The 20,703-nt window shown below is 39.2% G+C and overlaps 2 long non-coding RNA genes across 2 annotated transcripts in view; one reads left to right on the plus strand and one right to left on the minus strand.

Moving 5' to 3' along the window:
• The window catches only part of LOC135302903 (uncharacterized), a 66,259-nt gene extending 61,575 nt beyond the window's left edge, over positions 1–4,684 (minus strand). Inside the window, exon 1 of the long non-coding RNA XR_010364455.1 lies at positions 4,544–4,684. This is a non-coding gene — a long non-coding RNA (uncharacterized LOC135302903). The remainder of the gene's footprint in view (positions 1–4,543) is intronic.
• Positions 199–17,254, plus strand: LOC135302902 (uncharacterized). Its single transcript, XR_010364454.1, has 6 exons — positions 199–579; positions 5,922–6,000; positions 6,115–6,192; positions 14,072–14,204; positions 15,534–15,661; positions 16,798–17,254. It is a non-coding gene; the product is annotated as an uncharacterized LOC135302902 (long non-coding RNA).
• Positions 17,255–20,703: the final 3,449 nt, after the last annotated feature.

The following is a 20,703-nucleotide window of genomic DNA, read 5'->3' on the forward strand; positions in this document are numbered from 1 at the left end:
CAGTGGAACTTCCAGCAAAGCAGATACTGTCATGATAATCCTGACTAGCTGGGCCCAACCATATCCTTGTCTCTGAATTTTACACAGCACTGGGACTCCTTAAGGGGGATGCTGATTAAACAAGTTCCATGGCAAGGTTATACTGGGGGAGGGGGGACTGCAGGGATTGCCTCTGTGAGGACAGACCAGGGACTGCCCCTTCCCAGGCACAACCAGTTCCTGCTGACTTCAAAACAGACCCTTGGCTCCACAAAGCTCAGTCAGGCTGGTGGCACCTCCAAAACCCCTTTTTAAAAGGGTAAAAACCACTTCACAGAAGCTGTGAGAATGGAATAATAAAAATGAGAAAACTACCTTCTAAGCACAAAGGTTATTCCTGCTTCCAGACTGAAGCAGCTTATGAAGGACTACATCCTCCATGTTGAAGTGGGGAAAATTAGGAGGAGGAAGGGCAGAGAGACAAAGTGGGATAAGCTGCCTGCAGCCCCATTTCTCAAAAGCCATTCCACTTGCCAGATGGAAGAGAAGGAAGAAGAGTCACAAGCAATGGAGTTAAGCTGAGCCTGAGAAAAAGGAAAGGTGGGTTTAGTTTTGTCTTTTAGTTTTGTCTTTTAGTTTTGTCTTTGTGTCTTACTATTCTACTCTAATGGTCAGTAAATTAAAGTAATCTTCCCCCCCCCAGCTGAGCCTGTTTTGCTCATGATGGTAATTGCTGAGTGACCTCCCTGTTTTTATCTTTATCTCACAAGCTTTTTCATTACACTCTTTCCCTTTGTCCTGCTGAGGAGGAAAAGTGAGATAGTGTCTGTAAGGCGGTCTGACAGCCAGGCACTCTGATCCCATCACAGCTGGAATCGTGGGACATCAAAGCATCTAGCACAGGGGAAATCAAGCTACAGCAACAAAAATCTTCCTTTGCCATTTGTTATAGCTTCTCTCAAACACATATTTAAGTTTCTTGAGGCAAAAAAGTAACATTTCAGAATAAATTCTGGAAGAAATAGGAAGGTCCAGGAGTTGACAGTTGCTGCATACCTGTGTCATTTTTTTATCCCAAATGATGTGCTTTTGGCTGAGGTCAACTCCACCATAACCCATTGCTTTCTGGTTGCAGTCTTATAGTGAAATGTAAACATTTCAGACAGATGTCTGGCAGTAAATTGTCTCTTCAAATATCTCCTAGCTTCTGTGTAGTATCTGTGTGTGCATGTCTCAGATGCCCCTGGGATGTCTTGAATGGCACTTACATTTAAACAGCAGTAAACCCCACACAGCCCAAGCAAGTAAGACTCCTGGGAGGAGGATCATTCCCTCTTTTCTATGTGATTAAGGTCTAGGCTATTCATAATTCACTTATGAATTTGATAAGGGAACCCATCAAGAAAAAATTTACATTATTAAATGTTTCATTAAGACACATCTTCCTACTGTTAAACTGTCAACTCAGTGTCAAAGGCTTCCCATCCACCAGGATATTATGACTGAATTAATTTAGTAATTTTTCGCCAGTTTAGCAAAATTATCAGCACTTTCTTTTCCCTTAACCATAAATAAACACCATTCCCATATTTTCCCTCTGTTATCATGGAATTCTTGCCAAGCTTCCTCCCCCCCCGCTTCTCTTTACTGCAAATTTTTCAAGGGCATTTGAAGACAATGTTGAGAAAAATCATGACTGATCCACTCACGACTTCTATGGCAAAAACTGCTGCATTACAATTGCATGGGGAGACAAAGGCTGACAGCCTTTTTATGTTTCAGCAGCAATTTAAAGCTGTTAACCTTGAAGGCAGTGGCAGCTGCTGACCCTCGAAGGCTGAATCCAGTTAGCGCTGAGCCAGAGAGTGAAGGGCTGAGCAGCTTTCAAGCCAGCCAGGTCAGCAGCAGCAGGAGAGCTCAGTGCCCCAAGAGTTTGTCCCCTGACTGATGATTTCTTAAAGCTGCCTGGGCTGAAATATTGATTCAAGCCAAGTAACTTGTTCTTGCAACTTGTTTCAGGTAGCAAAGTAAGGTACCCCATGATTGTACAGCTAATAACTCAATTTAGGAGCTATTCTTGAAGGGCACAAAGTGACTCAATTCACCAGGACTTCCCTGGGAGCTGATGGTATTTGGCACTCTGCAGGGTCAAGTTCTAAAAACAAATATAAATGAAAGACTTCTCAGTTGACTTTTCACAAAGTGATGCAGTGAGGATTGGTCTGAAAGATTAAAGTGATAAAGCCAGCTAAAAGTTATGTTGTAATAACGAGTATTTATTGACCTCTGGTGTCTCATAGCTGACAGACATCTGGCAAAATTCTGTAGTGGGTAGGGATTCATCTATAAGGGTGGTTAATTTCACTGGTAATTTGGCTGAAGTAAAGCCAAATTAATTCTATGGTAAAGCTCTGAAGATACTCAGTTTATGAGACTAAAAGACTTAAGCGACACTCTTCCGTCTTTAACAGCTGATTAGTCCCTTGGACTAAACTTACTGAAAAATCTTCAGTGCCACACTTATTGAAGCCTTCAATATTTGTTCTGGGTCTTTGTTATAGGTTGCCCTTGGAGCTTTCTCTACCTGATTTTAATTAAGAATACATCTGAGCTTGGGAAAGTAATACATGAAACAAAAAAAGAGATTTGTAATGACAACAGTACAGGAAATATTAATTTGTATTCAGAGCATGGAAGTCATGAGTGTTATTGCTAACTGGTACCCTTGATACCACAGCCATACTGTTCATCTCTATGCAATCCTGGTTCAAGTCCCATTGTCATTGTTGTTATTGCTATTTCTAGGCAAATGCACTTATGGGTTTTAGATCAGATCTATTTGAAGACTTTACTATTTTCTTCTTTGCTTTCCTCCTTTTCCCCTTGCAAATGTTGTGATTCCAGTCACTTCAGAGGGAAGGAGCTTACTGAAAGGTTCTACTCTGGCTCCAGGACTCTCTGAGCTGGAACCGTCATCCTGCCAGTCCTGTGCAAATAGGATTTTCATTCATCAGCTGCTAACCAGCACAGGACAATTAAGAAACCTTCTCTGTTCTTAATCCCACAAAAGTACCCTTTATGTAACACCACACCCTAAGACCGTTTTGCACGTCTCTGGGCTGGGATCTGGGTGGTCTGGCCAAGAGTTGAAAGATATTTTGTGAGAAGGAGAAAAAAAGGAGGATTACTTAATTCATCATTTTTTTCAACATAGCTTGTCCCTAAAACCAGCACAGAAGAGGATGTGATGAGTCTTGCATGGTATCAATTTTTGAACACCGCAGTTTTCCCTTATTAATTTTACCTAAGACTTATATGTAGCCTAAATCCCAGAGTAAAGAGCAGCTATTAAAGACATCTAGTTTTTCTTAAATTAAATGTACTATAATGATGACTGCTTTTATGAATATTCCTGCAGTTATTAATACAGCAAAGGAATTAGAAATACTTACTGGAAAACAATATTAGGAGATTACATTTACGTGTAGAAAGACATGATTTTATAAATTGTTTGTGCTATAACATGAAGGTTTAACATAATGTAAACTGACAATTTTTAGCACAAAAAAGTGGCAGTGTTCTCATATCCTCTTGTTCAGAAAATCTGTCAAATGAGCAAGTGTTAATAGCAGTTTGAAAACAGTTCATGCCTGTGTTCACAGTTTATTAATCACCACAAACAGATTTGAGATCAGATAATCTGCATGAAGTATTTTGGTGATATTTGAAGATACAAACTTGAAAAATTACATGTTCAGTTCTGATTTCACTCAATTTTTAATAAAAATTATGATCATAAAGAGATTTGTTGCAGTGTGTTAAAATACCATAGAGCCTATCACTTATATATCACTTTGCTTATATCACTTAAATATTTGATCTGGAGACAAGAATCAAAAACTTGCTGATTCTGCTTGTGCCACAAATGGTGCCACAGGAGGCCCTGTGTGGCCAGCTCACTGTGTCATCCAGGGAAAAGGAATCAGCTCAGCTCCCCCTCAGGAAGGCATTCATTATTGTGTCTCTCCCAGCAGAGAATTCATAACCATCTGGCTTCTAATTAAGCAAAACATACAAAAGTGCTTTGCTGCTTTCAGTTGAAGCTGATATATCCTCCCTGCAGAACTCAAAGAACTACAGACAAAGACAACATTCAAGAGCTGAACACCAGACACTATGCTGGAAGTTCAGATGTTTATTAGAAAAGGATTAGCATTGGGAACTTATTTCTAAATGTGTTTGAGTTTTACATTAAACAGACATTTCGTAAAACATTGAAATATTAATTTTAGGCAAGTACTGGAAAAATAATCACTTCTCTCCCTGGAGCCTGATTTCAGGATAAGGTCAAGAGCTGTGACCTCCACCAGGGAAATGAAAGCCTTCTGCCAGGACTATGGAAGCTGCTGATGCAGCTTCAGAGGGCATTTGGATGTAGAAGAGCAGCACGTCTGATACTGGTTAGTGGCATGGAGCTATGTGCTAATTTCTGGTCCTACAGTGTATATGCAATCTCAGCATTTGTTGGAGTGATGATTTATTAAGAATTGAGGGAATTTCTTACCTGGAAGGATCAGGGCTTTAGACAGCAGCACATTTTACTGTTCACCAAGATTCTCATCCATAGACAAGAAGCTAGAGAAACAGGAAGAATTATTCAGCAGCACTAGAAACAACAGAAGATCTGCATGTAAAACTTGGCAAGGCATCTCTAAGCAGTACACTGAGCTTGTAACAGAGCCTGGCTATATTTCAGAACCAAAGACAAGATGTTTGTTCTTAGATAAAAGGGAGCAACATTGCAATTGTCTGAGACTGAGACCAGAAACTGCTGAAAATGCTCACTTCTGCCTAAAGCCACTGGGATCCTGCTGTACCTGGATGGAAATGAAGCCTGAAATCTAAGCAAGAGTTAATATCCAGCTTTCCAAAGGGAAAGGATTAATGAAACCTACAATGTGTCCTTCCTCCTGGTTTTTCAACCTTATCACATGGCATTAGGAAAGAAAAAGCAATAACCAAAGCAGCGATAAAGTTACAGGCTGTGAGGTCCAGCAGCTCCCCTTTCCTTTGCGTGCTCATTCAGGATTCCAGAGGGAGATAGCTAAAGATGTGCTATGGACTCATGCAACCTACTTGGGCAGGCTGTGCTGGGGTGGTGGGAGCTGGGGGAGGAAGGGACGGCTGCCTGTGAAAACAAACAGGGGTGGCAGAGTCCATTGGGGAGGAAGCTGTGCCAGGGAGCAGAGCCTGGTGCTTACCTGGCCCTGCCACCCAACCTCCAGAGCAGCTCTTGTTCTAGCGTGTTTGGACTGTTATAAAGCAATTTTGATAATGTACCTGGGGTAACTTCATAATTAGATCTTAATAAAATATACTTCTTAAAGAACTGCCTGTATATCTGCTCCTAAGCACTCCTGTTGTGTACAGGAAACTGTCAATGACTCTGAGTGAAAATGTATGTAAACGTGAAATGTAGATGTTTTCCTGAGACTATGAGCTGAAAGTACAGACACAGGGTAGCTGTGGGTTAGACATTCAAATTGACAATTTCTTATACAAAATAATGTAACACTGAAAAAGAGCTGCTGTGTTTCCCTCATCTGACCAGACCATCCCAAATGTTTCTGGGAGTTTAAGCTCTTCTCAGAGCACCTGAGAAGCACAAGCACAAGCTTGTGCACAAGCTTCTCAGACTGTACTTTTCATGTTTGTTATCTCAAAGCAACTGAACTGGCACTTCTGAAATTTTGCATTACTACTTGTTTCTAAGCTTGTCAAGCTTGATTAGAAACACAGACTCACCACTGCCATGAAGAAAAGCCTTATGCCCCAGCAGTAGCACTAGAGAATGATGGTGTTGGTGTTTGACAAAATTCCTTAATGCCTCAGGCAATGGCACAATTAATTCTTAGTTTTGCTTTCCCTTTTCCTTTGTACAGGTATGAAACTTAGGAAGAACTGCAACTGTTACAATATTCCAAATCCCCTGTGGATGTGAGTGGATAGAGCCTTAGGGAGGTATGAATAAATGTAAAATATGTATTGGATTGTCCTGGAACAGTCTAAAGATGTAAGCTCTCCAGATTTCAAGGAAATAGTATCTAAAGATATTGTCTTTCCTTATATTCATAGAATTATAGAAAGGTTTGGAGTGGAAGACATCTTCTGAAAGATAATTGAGTTGAACCTCACATCATCTAGTCCAACAAGGTAGGCCTTGCAGAAGTCGCTGCAGGAAGCATTTGGTGTTGGCTGCTGTTGGAAAAAGGATATTGAACAAGATAATACATGCTTCTGTGTTCCCTTTTTTGAAAGCAAAAATAAAAAAAAAGAGAGTTCAAGGGAGTTGGTGTGACTTACTTTCAAATAAGTGTGATGTACCTGTCCCAGTAATAAATTGCTTTTACTACTGCATAATTAGAGTAACATTGAAGAAATTGCTTGGGCTCTTCTGAATGTGGTCTGTGTAGTCAAATGCAATGATTGTATCCAATGAAAGTAAACAATTTGAAGTGATTTGATTTTGAAGGATATGAGAACAGTAATGATTTACTAACCACAAAGTTAATTTTCACTATCTGCCTGCTTAAGTAATACATTTGACAAGATTGTCCAGTTGCATATATTTTATAAAATTAAAACCACAGCATGAAATCACATAATTAACTGACACAGAGAAAAATAAAATGGCTCACCATCAAATAATATTGTGTTAGTTAAAATATGGAATAACAAACATCAAATCTATATTAAACATTGCATTTTCATATTCAGTCTAATAATGTGAGAAAGATAGCTGCACCTGTAAAGAGCAAACCAAGTTAAGCTTAATAACAACTATATGCACTTCTGTAATTAAATAAATATTAATAACTAACAGTTGAAAAAGTCCCAGAGAATTACAACAGTCACATGTTTGGCACTGTTACTTTTGTTTTTATAATCGTTCCTGTTAATTTGGGACAATATTGACACAAAAATTTTAAGTGAAAGTGGCACTATTTCAGCACAAAAATATTTTCCTCAGTCACCCATATTTATGCATTCACAGCTCTATCTGACAAAACCTTGCCTTGAGAGTTGGATACGCCATTATCTACAGATTACTTTCTGTTCTGGTGTTTCTGCCACAGATGTAACTCCCTGTGCCTCTCCCACCTTAGTATCTATATAGTGATTTTGTTTGACCACAGAGGAATAAAACTAGGTTAAAATTCACTGGAGCAAGTACACTGTTTCTGATTTGAAACAAAGTTTTCACTTCTGCAAGACTATTGTCATTTCTGTTTGGATTTTATATATTTAATGGGAAAGCCTCCAGAAATACATTAAGAGACATAAAAATAATTTGTCACTTATCATACCTTGAGGAAGAAATTGTATGTTTGGTGCAGCGCTTTGTTCATTTTAATAAGATGTGTGCCTACTGCTTGTGTTCTTTGATTTTATTGTTATACAGCACTGCATTTTTACATCTGACATGAAGGTTATGGAAGTCAGCACTAAACTTTCAAGGTTTTTCCCTGAAGGTAGATCTCAATACATAGCTTCTAAGGGTTTGAAAACAGCTGTCTTCTTGCCCGTGGGGATCACTAGTAAGGAGCTGTAGGACTCAGAACTGGAAATGCTTCCCATCTGCAGTCACCTGGCAAATACACAAAATCAGAGCACAACCATTTCGTGTCAGCTGAAGTTTTCCCTATTTATTTTAAAAGTTCTGTCAAGAAGCCACTCAGAGTAAGAAAGTTTAGAAGTGTCTGAGTAAGATTGCTGGGGCATCTGCACTTGCAGCTGTTCTGTTACAGCCACTCCAGCTCCCCTTGGTCTTCAGTTCCACGAGACTCTGTTTTGGTCTATGAAGCTGGTTTCAGATTTTTCTCTCCTTTCCATCCATTTAAGTGGCTAAACTTCTAGACCATACAAACCCATGAATGTTAGTCAGTCCCTTCCAGATATGCTGCAAAGAGACATTTGAAGATGCATAGCTGTCTGATTTGAAGAATAACCCTGAAGTTCCATATTTTAAAAATAATATTAATCATTTAAGGACGTGGAGTTTTACCCTACTTTGAACAATGTTGAGGAAACCCCTTTCTCCCACCATCCACCACCTGTCTGTTATACCTTACAGTTTTTGCCAAGGTAAAATAACAATAAAAGGTTGCTTTAAAAGACAAGGAAAATAAATCTAGAATTAAATTCTAGATTCTTGAATATTTATGAATTAGGCTTACATTTTTATAGAAAGACTCTCCTTCTAATATGGAAAAATCTGAGTTGATAATACTTTGACAGAATTTTAAATTGCCTGCTTTACATGTAGCTGTTGACCAAATACTGAATGTATAATATATTTATACTGTCAACTTGAATCTGTGGTTTTTTGTTAGGATGCAAGGGAAGAGGAAATTCCTGAAGAAATCCTTTCATATACTGCATGCTTTAATCTTCTCGGTCATCTTTCACTCTCACCACAATCTCTCTTCTATCACCTGCTCCAATCTTAATCAGAATGACTGGGTCATCCTCTTTTATAAGCTTGCTGGATTAATTATTTTTCAAGGTCATCTGTGAATTAACTTTAGTAAGCAATTATAAATTTGATGATATTTTAATATTCTACCTCATCCCTGAGCTTTAATCTAGAAGTGATGAGAGACAAAAAGAAACCCAAAGTGCATTTTAGGAAGCAAGATGATGAACGTCATTATCCAACACCTTTATAATTTCTCCTGCCCTGGACACCCTTAGCTTTCCCACTGAGTTCAAAGGGAGTTGAGGGAAATTCAGCATCTTCCAGAAACCGTGTTTTAGTCTTTTAGCTAATATATCTGCCTATGATCTCTGGAGAAATCTGTTGATATTGGTAATTGAGACACTTAAACTTGGCATTCAGAATTCTGCTCTGTTACAATGCATTTCTACTAAGGCAACAGAGGCGCTCGGTCTCCTTTCTCTGTGATATTGCCTTATTAATTTTTTTAATTAAAAAGCAATATTTTCCTTCATTGTATTTTACAAGAATTTAAAACAGTTTAGGGAACTGGTTTTGGACCATCACCCAGCAATAAACTTTTAGATACCTACAGAAACTTGACTTCAATGGGCACAGATTGCCAGGACCAGCTGAAAAAGGGTTGCAGATCTATTGGCAAAAGCCTTCCTACCATTTTCTAGAAGCACACATACCACGTGTCTGTGTTTACATCCACCTACAACACGTGCTCTTAAGCAACTTCCAACATGACCATGATTTCACCCTGAATGACACTATGGTTTGCTTTCTAAGCACAGAAAGCAAGGTATGGTTTCACTCTGACCCCACACAGACCATCAGTACACCTGCCTTTGGTCTCAACAGGTTTGTGAATTATTCACAGTCCTTCTTCAAGACTATGAAAAAGCTATACAGCGATTCTGTTGTTTCAACTTAAAAGACAAATAGAATGACAACTGGACAACATGGTTGCAATAGAATGTATTCCTCAAGGGGTGTACTATTATTTGCCCATGAGGATTCTGCTAAGGTTTTCAGACTCTGCTAAGGAAAGAGGAGATAACCAAAAATGTTTATGGTGCTATCAGTACACATGACCTATAAAGTCAACAGAAAAACACAGAAGTAAAATTTGCTCCATTTTCATCAGTATTTTGAGGAAGGAGTGAGTTTTGTTTTGATCAGGACAGGCTTGAATAATGATTTTGATGGGGAACCATGTAAAATTCTGGTGTTTGCTGAGCTTTTGCTCTAAGCCACAAACAGGAGATAACAGCTGCTTAGTGTTTTAACTTTGTATTCACAAGAATTGCAAACAAAGAACAAAAGAAACAGCTTATATCACGAACTTTTGTTCTTGCTCTGTTTATGACTGTTGATTTCACTGTCATTTAGTCCTGCCAAGGGCTGATACACATAAAATCAAGATAATAAATGCAACACTTGTCTGTCTCTTCTCTTTATAGTTTCTTTTTGGAGATATGTGCCAAGCAGATAGCTCTGGAAAACTAACTGCATGCTTTTTTCAGCTGAACTTATCACAGGTAACTGCAGTGCATAGTGCCCCACACTTATCCAGACATCATTAGGCAGATAACTGAGGAATGAAAATTAGGCCCAATTTCCTGCCTAGACATAGGTGGGACATCCTGAGACTGTCCAATTTAAGAATTATGGCATTAGGGCAATGAAGCAGAAGGGTCGTAGGTTATCTTCAATATTGTGTAGCAGTCTCTCTCCAGAATGTATAGACAGGGGTTTTTAATGCTTATAATCTGCATATGCTCAAAATCTGAAGATAATAAGAAAGTTGCCTGTTACTCTATACAACCATATAAAATCTTTTACCTAAAGAACAGACATCAGACTTTGTGTCAGGCAAGCTGGAACACAAAAGCTCCAGTAATTTCAGTAACCTACTTTTATGTCACTGGATAATAGCCACTTTTCATTTCTGATGTGGATAGCCACAGGAAAATGTCAATTTAAGAGTTTTTTTTCTTTCAAATGCATTCTTCTAAAATAAAAATGCTTATTTATTTTTTTGAAGGAAATTTTGACATTTCCATTTCAATGTCTTTTCCAGAAACCATTAATTATACTTTCCAATATGCCCTAGATGGCAATCAAGCCTTTGTGAATCTAGTGTTAAAATTCCCACTGTTTTTAATGGGGGAAAGGATTTTCTTTTCCATCTATGCATATTTACACAGGTGCTATTAAGGCCACACACTTAGGTAGACACTTTAGTTCAGCGTTCAAGTATTGTTTTTCCAGAATCCCTGCTCACTCAGCCCCTTACCCTGCTTTGCAGACGCAGAGGGTTGTTCTTTTAAGTGGCACAGTGCACACATGCATGGAGACCCTGTAAATTCAGACACAGGAGGTATTGCTTATGCACACCAAGCATAACTATAGAGGCCCAGAGAAGTTCCTTCCTCTTAAGGGTGGGTCATTTCAATATTCTAGAAACCACACCCTGGAGTACAAACTGGGGTCAAATAAGTCACCTTAGAAAACATGGCACTATAGTGAAGGATCAGTACTTGGCTCCAAAATTGCTGTTTTTCTCCATTCAGGCTTCAGAATGAAGCCATTCCACCCAAGCCTGCTCAGCCTTTGAATTCACTTAATGTCATCACTGGAGCAATAAAGTTTTACTCATGAAAGTTTAATTTTTGTGCTTGTATGCTTTCCTATTTGAGATGTATTATACACTGCATGTAGCCCCTTGACACAGCAATGGGCTTCCACCCTCTGAGCTGTGCCTAACAGAGGAGCTATGAAAGTGAGCAGTCTGTGCCAGGCACAGCTGCAGCCACAAACAGGTTTACTAGTGACCACTGCAATGACCAGGACATCTGGATGTGACAGGGATATTACCAGCACCCCCAAATTTGTGGCAGCCCCTGAGCTCATCACAGGTACATGGAGTGGGTAACACCTCAGAGCAACACAAGTTCGGGATTCCTGTAAGTCCATCTGCAAAACCTTGGCTTGCAAACATAGGGACTGGGACAGGGTATGCTGAGATGTGATACATGTCTTCCAGATGCTCCAGTGCTCTCACAGCTCTGAAATCCACTTCCATCAGCCTCCTTCATATCTTTTGCCCAGAACTCTGGAGCACAGAGATAGATCTAGAATGGCAAACTGCTTCTCTTGGGGGTTTTCCTCCCAAGCAGGCAGTGCACTACTGGTCCCAGTCACGTAAAGGACAATTCTGAACACTCTGAATGCCTCTCTCTTCTCTCTCTCTCTCTTTCTCTCTCTTTACCTATTACTGGAATGACAGTGCAAACTTGGCTGGGAAGGATGCGTTTTCAGTCTGTTTGAGGTTTTTGCACAAGAGGTGTCTACCAGTGATGCAGCTGTGTTTCCTTGGACACTGTGTAATTTGAAGTTCTGCACACAATGCACTGAAAAATAACTTATTTTTACTTTATGACATGATGAAGAAGCCATAAATCTGTAGTAACTTACACCATGAGCTGGGTGAGCCCCAGAATATCAAGAAAAGAAAGAGGATTGCACACTCATTTATTTTGCTGTTCCATTTCCAGCATTGTGTGAATTAGGGTTACAAATTTCACATTGGTATACAGAAGGTCATTTGTCACACACGGAGAAATAAATTAGAGGGAACATTAATGGTGATGAGCATACAAGGATACTGAACAGCAGAAGCATTTCAATCCTGTTGGGAATGAGACAAACAAAGTTTCAGAGACCTCTGGTCCAATTGCCATAAATCCAGGATATCAGCAATGAATGCATTCAAGCACACCTCTGAACTGTCATTGCATGAATTAACATGTGTAACTACACAAGTTTAAAGGTCTACATAAAGCCCACTTTTCAAGGAAGGGTGTTTCATATAACATTTGCTCCACCTAGAAAGAAGCAATTTAAATTGTTTTAAGATTCCTTAACCCTCTTTTTTTTTTTCCTGAGAAAACTAAAAATCTGTTAAAGACTGTTAAAGACTTCTGTTTATGGCATAGTCCCTTCACATTAAAAAAAACCCCACAAATATATATATATATATATGTAGAAAAACCCTGTGTATGTTGCATGACCAATTATAATTAAACCAGTAAGCTAATCTTTACAGTGTCAGAAGGACTGGATAAGTTCTCTCTGTAGTGACTAGTATGACCAGTCTGGCAAGAGGATTCAGAGTCTGAAGGTTTATCTCAACTTCTCTCTCCTTTGCTTTTCTCCCACCAAAGGAGTCTGGTTAAATCAAAAACACCAACCCAGCTCCATTCCTGTCTCCCTGAAAGGTTAGCTGTTGTGAACAATGACTTTAAGTCATAATTACTTGGGAATCTTTGTTAAAATATAGTGTTGAGATTTTAGCTAAGATTAAGTACGTTCATTGCCCTAAGTTTTCTTATGCTGACATGGAAATTCTTTGGGAACTATCAAAGTAAGCAATTAATGTTTTTTCCTTTAATATTTAAATGCTGAAGAATAAAAATCTCTCTTTTTGTACCCTGGTACAAAGCATGGGTAAGACAAAAAGCAATACATTTAAAAGTAGATGATTCTCGCTGGTTTTATAGCAGCAACATTGCCACCTTGGTTCTGATATGGCAAGAGACTAGCACAGAACTTTTCATTAAAAGCACTCTTTCTCTAGATATTTCTGTAAGAGCTCTTTCCTTTGGAATACAAATTCAATATTGCAGACAGGCCTCAATTTAGTATTGACTTCAAAGGAACAATCTCTGTCAAATGTCCCATGTTCCCAGCTTGTTTGAAGATGGAGACATACTGACGCCCTTCCTGTCAGGGAAGAAGGAAGGAAAGAGGTTTGTTTAGTCCAAATCCCCACTGGTTGCTTTCCAATACATCAGAAAACTGGTATGTAGTCAGTCTCTCTAAATAAGAAAAAGGAAAAAAGTCAGACAGCTCAGTGATTAATATGCTTACTTGAATGTCAGAGATGTATGTTCAAATCCTTCTTCTGTCAGACTGTGGAGCAGGGATGTGAAGCAAAACCCTGTGCTTGAGGAGAAGATCAGTCAATCTTAGTCGGGTTTCTGCATCTGTCTCTCCTGACATTTTTTTTCAGTGGATATAAAATACAGAAATAATCACTGCAGCAGAAGTAACTCTGCTTTGTCATGAAAAATGCTTTAACCTCCAGGCTACAGGATTTCCTTTCCCTGTCCTTTTGCAATCTGACTGCATTTTGTGCAAGGCTTTTATGCATTAGGTGAATTAAGCTGATTTTATTCATCTGAGATCAAAGAATAAGCATAATACAGAAGGGACAATTCTTGTCAAATGTAAAGTCAAGCTGCACACACGTGTCTAGTGGGAAAAATGTAAAGTAATTTACAGGAAGGAAAATCACTGTGTTGGGGAGGTGCCTCTAGAGGGTTAAATCATGGCATAGCAGAGGCTTTGAAGATTCTTTAATTGGAAGTGGTAGCATGACACCTAAAATCCTTTATGAATCCAGTTGGGTGCTCTCAGGGTAAAATATGAAGGCCAGTCAGAAAATACTTGGGGTGGAAATTCAGTGTGGAGCAAATCCATTGACTTCAATCCTTTCCCCCACCCCTCCATGTGAGGGCACAGGTGCAGTCCCATGAACCTGTCACCTCATCCTTATACAGTCTCCTTGTTCCTGACCTCTCCTCCCACGAGAAGTGTCTTTGGCATGCCCAGACTGCCCTGAGGGATCAGACATAAGCAGAACGTGCTCTGCCAAGTAAGAACACCTTATTTGTAGCTGACACACAGGAAATATTGTTCTTGGGTTGTTTATGCTTTATTCCCTGTGGCATCTGCTAATATATTCTTGGTCTGATTCTTATCTCTTACTGACACACATCAGGAGCATTTCTAAACCTCTGGGCGGAGAAGGGTTTGACATTTCTAGTTCAGATCAATATCACTTCAGCAGAGATGAGTCAAACACTTGCAGCTCTCATTCCTGTATTATTTATCCACATTCAATTGTCTCTCACCTCTTATTGACCTTTTCTATTCAACTAATATGAAACCAAGGCCCTTTGAACCCAAGTGCCAAGGGGTGCAGCTGGATTGCAGGCTGCCTATTGTCCTGAGTAATGGGCAGCTAAAGCAACAACAAGCAACATTCACCACTTGTTCATGCCTTACCTTGGAAAATACTGCTGAATGCAAACCAGCCTCATGGGGAACTCGGCCTGTTGGTGGTGCTCATCAACTAAATTAGATTCCTGCAGACCCTAACCTCTCCCCCAATTACAGTGTGTCTGATGAGCACCAAGCACAAATTACTGTCACTCTGTTTTCATACCATAAAGAAGTAGATAAAGTTATGATGTCTGAAATCTGAAACCAGCAGAGCAGTGATGACACTCCCTTCCTTCATGGGCAGTCCCTGAACCCTGGTGATCTTCAAGGGCAGCCTCTGGCTGGCATCACTCTGAATGACGCAGGAAATGAGGCCACTTTTTGTTTTCACATCCTATTATTCATGGCTTGTTTTAAATATGATTATATTTAAAACACTAGGGTTGTTTTTTTGTCTTTAGTCAAAGAGTAGTTATGGCTTTATTTTATTGTATGAATAAATGCATATCTTTCTCAAGTGTTCCCAGAATATTAAGGGAAGAATAACCACAAGTGTCCAGATACAGGCAGAATGCGCATACACATACCCACTGGGTACACAGTTTATAGAGGAGCACTTTTCCTTTCACATACACACCCACCACAGAATAGATTAATGACAGGCACAGGTGGGACTCTGTCTGCACAGATCTACAGGAGACACGGGATGTTCATGTGTTTTCTGCAGCCCTGCAATATTCATACCAGCAGCACAAGGACTGTATCTTTGCTGCTACTGGCTGATATAATTCAATGGAAATAATAAATCAATCAAAACTGGCCTGGAACACGACCATAATAAATTTAAAAAACCAAAAACTTATAAAGTAACAGAACCTGCTCATGGATGAAAACATCAGGTCTACCTTGTGAATGCATAATTGCTTATCTATGGAATATGTGACTGTGTTCTGAAATTATTTTTTCTTGATGTCTTTAGTGTTGATAAACCTCAATCTTTGAAAAACAACACCTTCATATGCCACAACAGAGATATTTGTTTCATTTGAATTGGGAAAAAACTGGCAGAGTTGCTAGGATTTCAACCTTCGCATGAAAGAAATGCAAGTAAGACACATCCAGTACTTCGACCATGAATAATTTCTGGAAAATAAAGTTAAGATATGGATTTAATTTTCCTATTTTAATTAGACACAGAGTACACCCCAGTCCTGAATATTCTACCTCCTGGTATGTGGGAAGTCCAAAGTCAGACAATAATTTTTTTTTTTCTTGAGCCTATCTGCATTGAAAAGGGACTTCTTCCAGACCACGTAAAGAACTCCCTTGTATTTATTTCCTGGAAAATTTCAGGCTCCTAGGTACCAACTGATAGAACCCTTTAGGACAGCAAGAGTAAGTACCACTGAACACACATTTAACACACATGTGCAAAGGACAGCACTGTTTGCTTTTTTACCATGATAAACAGGAAAGGAAAAAGGCCATGTGCCATGCAGCAAGATTCTCTTCTCCCCCTTCAGCAGATACTCTGCTTCTATGTCTTGCAAGCAAATAATGAGCAACATTTAAAACATACTTTCTTGAGAAGGAAATGCTTTAAGAATTGCCATTATATAAAAGGGAAAGGAGGGAAATGCATCAGTAAAGAGAACTAAAGCCTTTTTAGTCTGACTAGTCTCACAAAAAGAATGGCAATAAATATTTCCATAAAAGGTATGTTTACCTCCCATAATCTCCATGGCAACAATTATTTCACTAGGCTCAGAATTTTCTTCCTTCCTTTTATTTTTTTCATTTTGAATTAGCTGCTTGTGTAGACAAGCATCTGCTGCCTCTCCATCTTACAGCTGCTCCTTCTTGCTTTTATTCTTACTAGTCTGTATCCCTTACACATTTTCAAGCAAATACTATGAGACTCTCTGAAATGGCCAGTCTGGGCAAAAGGCCAGGAAGTGAAATCAGCTCTTTACCAATAGATTTCCTTCTATTTTACTTTATTTCCCTAGGAAATTTTGTCTCATCCCAAAAAGCTTCCCAGTCCTAGAAGTTTTTTGTGGAATTACAATACTATAGGTAGTTACTAAAAATGTAGGTGTTTCTCACTTCAAATGAAAATTCACTGGTTTCAAAAAATGCTTTTATTTAGGTCAAAATCTGATAAAGTACTAGAAACATGTAATAGCATTGGAGTAAAACTGAATTATTCTCTAATTCTCCTTTTCTGTTTGCTTTTGTTCTAGGATGAGAGGACATCAGAACTCAGCATTTTCCCAGGCCTCAAAAACCTATGGTTTACATTGGCTACTGATAGTACCCCTTTGGACCAAGAAGCAAATCACATAAAGGTGGTGTTGAACTTATCACAATAATGCTTTATAAGGGTGGCCTTTGAGCCACAAAGTAGCTTCAAGGCCACAAACATCCCTCAGGACACAGTGTGTCTCTTGCAGCTGCCTAAAAGGATATGTTTGAACATCCACATGCTGACTTTATGTGGTAACTCCTCTTTGGTTGTGACTGTCCTTTGCTCTTTGCCCACAGCCTTGCAGCACGTGGCACCAGGCTTCTGTGGGGGCTGCCCAGCTGTGCAAACACACCCGTGGGCAGCAGCACCAGCTCACACACCGGTGCCCCTTGGCTCCCTCTACCACTCTGGTACTTCAGCACTGGTGAATGATCTCACTTCTCTCTTTTCTTTTGATTTCAACCCTATTCACTTTTTTTTTTTGTGTGTGTGTATATGCCTTATTTTCCTGCCTACTGGTGGTCTGTTTTTTTTCCTGTGCTACAGCCCTCCATTCCTTTAACTTCCCCTGTGCTGATTCCCCTCCCCTCCCCTCCCCTCCCCTCCCCTCCCCTCCCCTCCCCTCCCCTCCCTTCGTGGTTTTACTATTTCTGACATTTTTTATGGCAAAATAGACCATATGGCCACACCCAACCTCAGTTGCTGATGACCCCCTCACCCCAATGCATACTCAGCACAAAGCTCATGTGGGGCCAGACTGTGCTACATGATACAGGAAATGTGAAGAATTTGAAGGCTGGGATGGAACTAGTACAAATTATCCAGTCAACAAAAGGAAGGGAGTAAGCTAGAGTGAGAATAAAAAATATTTATACTCTACATAATTTTTGGACAAGATTTAGTGTGTTTGAGAGTTCTGGAGTTCATTTCCCCTAGCTAATTACAGAATGGAATCTTCCTTAATAAGTCATTAAAGACGAGTGGAAGTAGTAATACTTTTTACTTAGAATACATTTTTCCTTGCATACTTAGCAATGGAAACAAGAACATATAAGCTGAACAGGCATACGGGGTAATGCTACAGCCACATCAATGCATCTACTAAATGTCCCCTTAGCAGGTCAGGATTAGTTATATTTTATGTCTATGTCATAAACGTAATAGATATAACACTGTGTTCATACCAGCACTTAAATATCATTCCCTGTTATTAAGTCCCACAGCTCTGTGATAATGTCACTGGAAATTATTATTACAGTAGACAGGGACTTGCATGACCCCTGCTGGGTTGTCTTTTCCAAATTCTGTAAGTGAACCTTGTAATCTACAAAGTCCTTTTGAGAGATGAATAATTAAATTCTTACGATCGTGCAATTTGTTACAATAAGGCAGAAATTCTTATTTTAATTTCCTATCCTGTTCTCTGGAAAAGTAACGAAAGGATGCTGGATTCCACCTGGCATTTTTACTCCTTGTTGCAAGTTTGACTGAATGCAGAGAACTTAACGAGAAATCTTGTCCCACTGTTGAAATAAGATGGTTCTCATTGACTTCAAGATGGTCTTATTTTTAAAACGAAAGCATCTTCTTAAAGAATAATGTAACTGTTTCACAAGAAAATATTTTGCCTAAGCACAAGTTACATGTGAAATGTAGGGCTGCCTTATTTGATAAACCATATATATTTACATATATACATTTTCATATTATACCATAATATACTACATATGTTTTTATATGATACAGATATTGTTTCATGGAGCACTTAGTGATCAAAGGAGGATTTAACACATAATTTTTGAGGCACACTTCCAAGTGACAGCAATTTTCACTTATTTAAAATACCTGTTTACATTAGGTTATTTAAATTATAACCTATATCTTAGCAGAACACAGAAAGATGGGAAGTAAATTTTGACTTTACCCACAACAAATTCAGCAGAAGGATGTCTGGATCCAGTAGAGATACTAGTTGGGATCAGAGGGAAGGAGAGAGCTTGTAGGGACTGAACAACCTGACCACAGATAAATGGCGTAGACTCTGCAAGGCTGCAGCAAATGAAAAGGCTGAAGCCATGCAAACAGGCAGTGCTCCCAGAACAGTGATCTTCATTCCTTGCTCCCTGTCCATAGTTTCCAGCCCCAAACAAATCTGTATCATGCAACAAACCAGGTGATAAATGGAGGTGAGCCTCAGCAGCCCCCCTTTCCACTAGCAGAAAAGATAGTTGCTTCTGATATTAGATATTGTCTCCAGGTTCTGTTGCATAAGAGGTAGACAGATATATTTCCAGACATTTTCCTGTATTCCCTTTGGGGAAGAGAAATTTACTGTCCTTATGCTCTACACATTTCAGTGTGACACAATCATTTCCCTTGTCCCCGTGAAAGCAAGGCATCCACACTGCACCATCCATCTACCTCTGAGAAGTAAAATATGGCTCTTAGCAAGATCTGGATACTGTACCCCTCAACAAGACTACTTCTAATGAAAATACAGCCCCTTAGGCCCTAGCGGTAGCAAAGTATGTACTGATATACAGATGACATATTTCCTGGTTAGTTGCAAAAAGAATAGTTGTAATTTACCTTATAAAAATACAAAAGGAATCCATCCTAAAAGAGGAAAGTAATTTTATTAATTCAGGACTTCTCACACAGCTCCTTAGTAAAAATGTATGTGTTGTTATAAGATAGATAAAGTTACATAATGAAATAAAAATAAAACATAATGGCTGTTATTAAAATACAATATAAAGCAAACCCCTGTTTTTTTCAGGGGCTAAGATCTTACAAGAAAAAGACTAAAGAATGACTACATCTAAATAAGGCTTTAACTACTGAAAGCAACAGCTACAATACAGCTTATACATCCATCATTTGTAACGTTCATGTTTGTGTAATAAAGCCTTCTTTATATGTAGCAGCTTAGTTGCCTCACATGTGTGTGGGAGTAGCTAGTCCTCTCTTTCAAAAGAGGACTTCTCCAGAAAAAGCCCCATGGAGAGTGATTTCTTATTTACCTAAATGAAAGAATGAGAAAGAATAAAACAAACCAGAAGAGCTGTTTTCTGGAGATCCACCAGACCTGTTATTTTTAAAATATTTTGCAGGACATTCAGGGGCAGCAACAGGAGAAGAGAGCAGATATACAGGCAGGTCGAGTAGATGTGCAGCCACTGCCTCTATTTTCCGCTGGCAAAAAGCTTCAGCTTTGGCAATATGGTGTTTTCATCTTTCTGTGCAGTACAAGTTCCTCCAATGAGACTGGACTGCCCAGGGCACTGGTGGCTAACCTATTGTTTCTAAACTGGTTTGCCATTTTGCTGGTTCATCTATAGCCCAGGAAATTAAAGTCATTAAAGTGAAATGAGCCAGTAATAGCCACCAATTACCTGGTAGAGGCCAGCCCAGACAGCTCAAATCATGCTCTCGGCTGAGAGCTGAGAAGAGATGCAAGATTGAGCTGCATTCCCCCTCTGTGACAGAGTCCTAGGTTTGAAGAATAACATGAAAATTTTGGGGCTTCTACATTATTCCTTCTATTTATAAAGTTTAGCTTCTGTTTGGCTATACTAAATGAACTCAGTTTTGAAAGAGAAAACAAAGCAAAGCTGTAGGATTGCAGTGGAATATTAGGCAAAGCCTTGTAGGCATTCCCCAGTAAGATGGCGATTGTAAAGCTGCAGCAAACTCTCTTCTCTCTCAAACCTATCAACCAGATTTGTGGAAAAGGCTCAAGATACTAACTTAACAGCTATGTGCAGAAGCACAGCTTTTGTACATCATCAAGAAAAACAAGGGGCTCAAGGAACAATTCAATTAGTTTGGGTACATTTCAAGCTAGATCCAGTGAAGAACTAGGGATGTGAATAGCAGGCGATAAAGTTTCCTGATGCAA

The sequence above is a fragment of the Passer domesticus genome, chromosome 6 (genome assembly GCF_036417665.1).
Source record: "Passer domesticus isolate bPasDom1 chromosome 6, bPasDom1.hap1, whole genome shotgun sequence".
Classification (NCBI taxonomy): Eukaryota; Metazoa; Chordata; class Aves; order Passeriformes; family Passeridae; genus Passer; species Passer domesticus.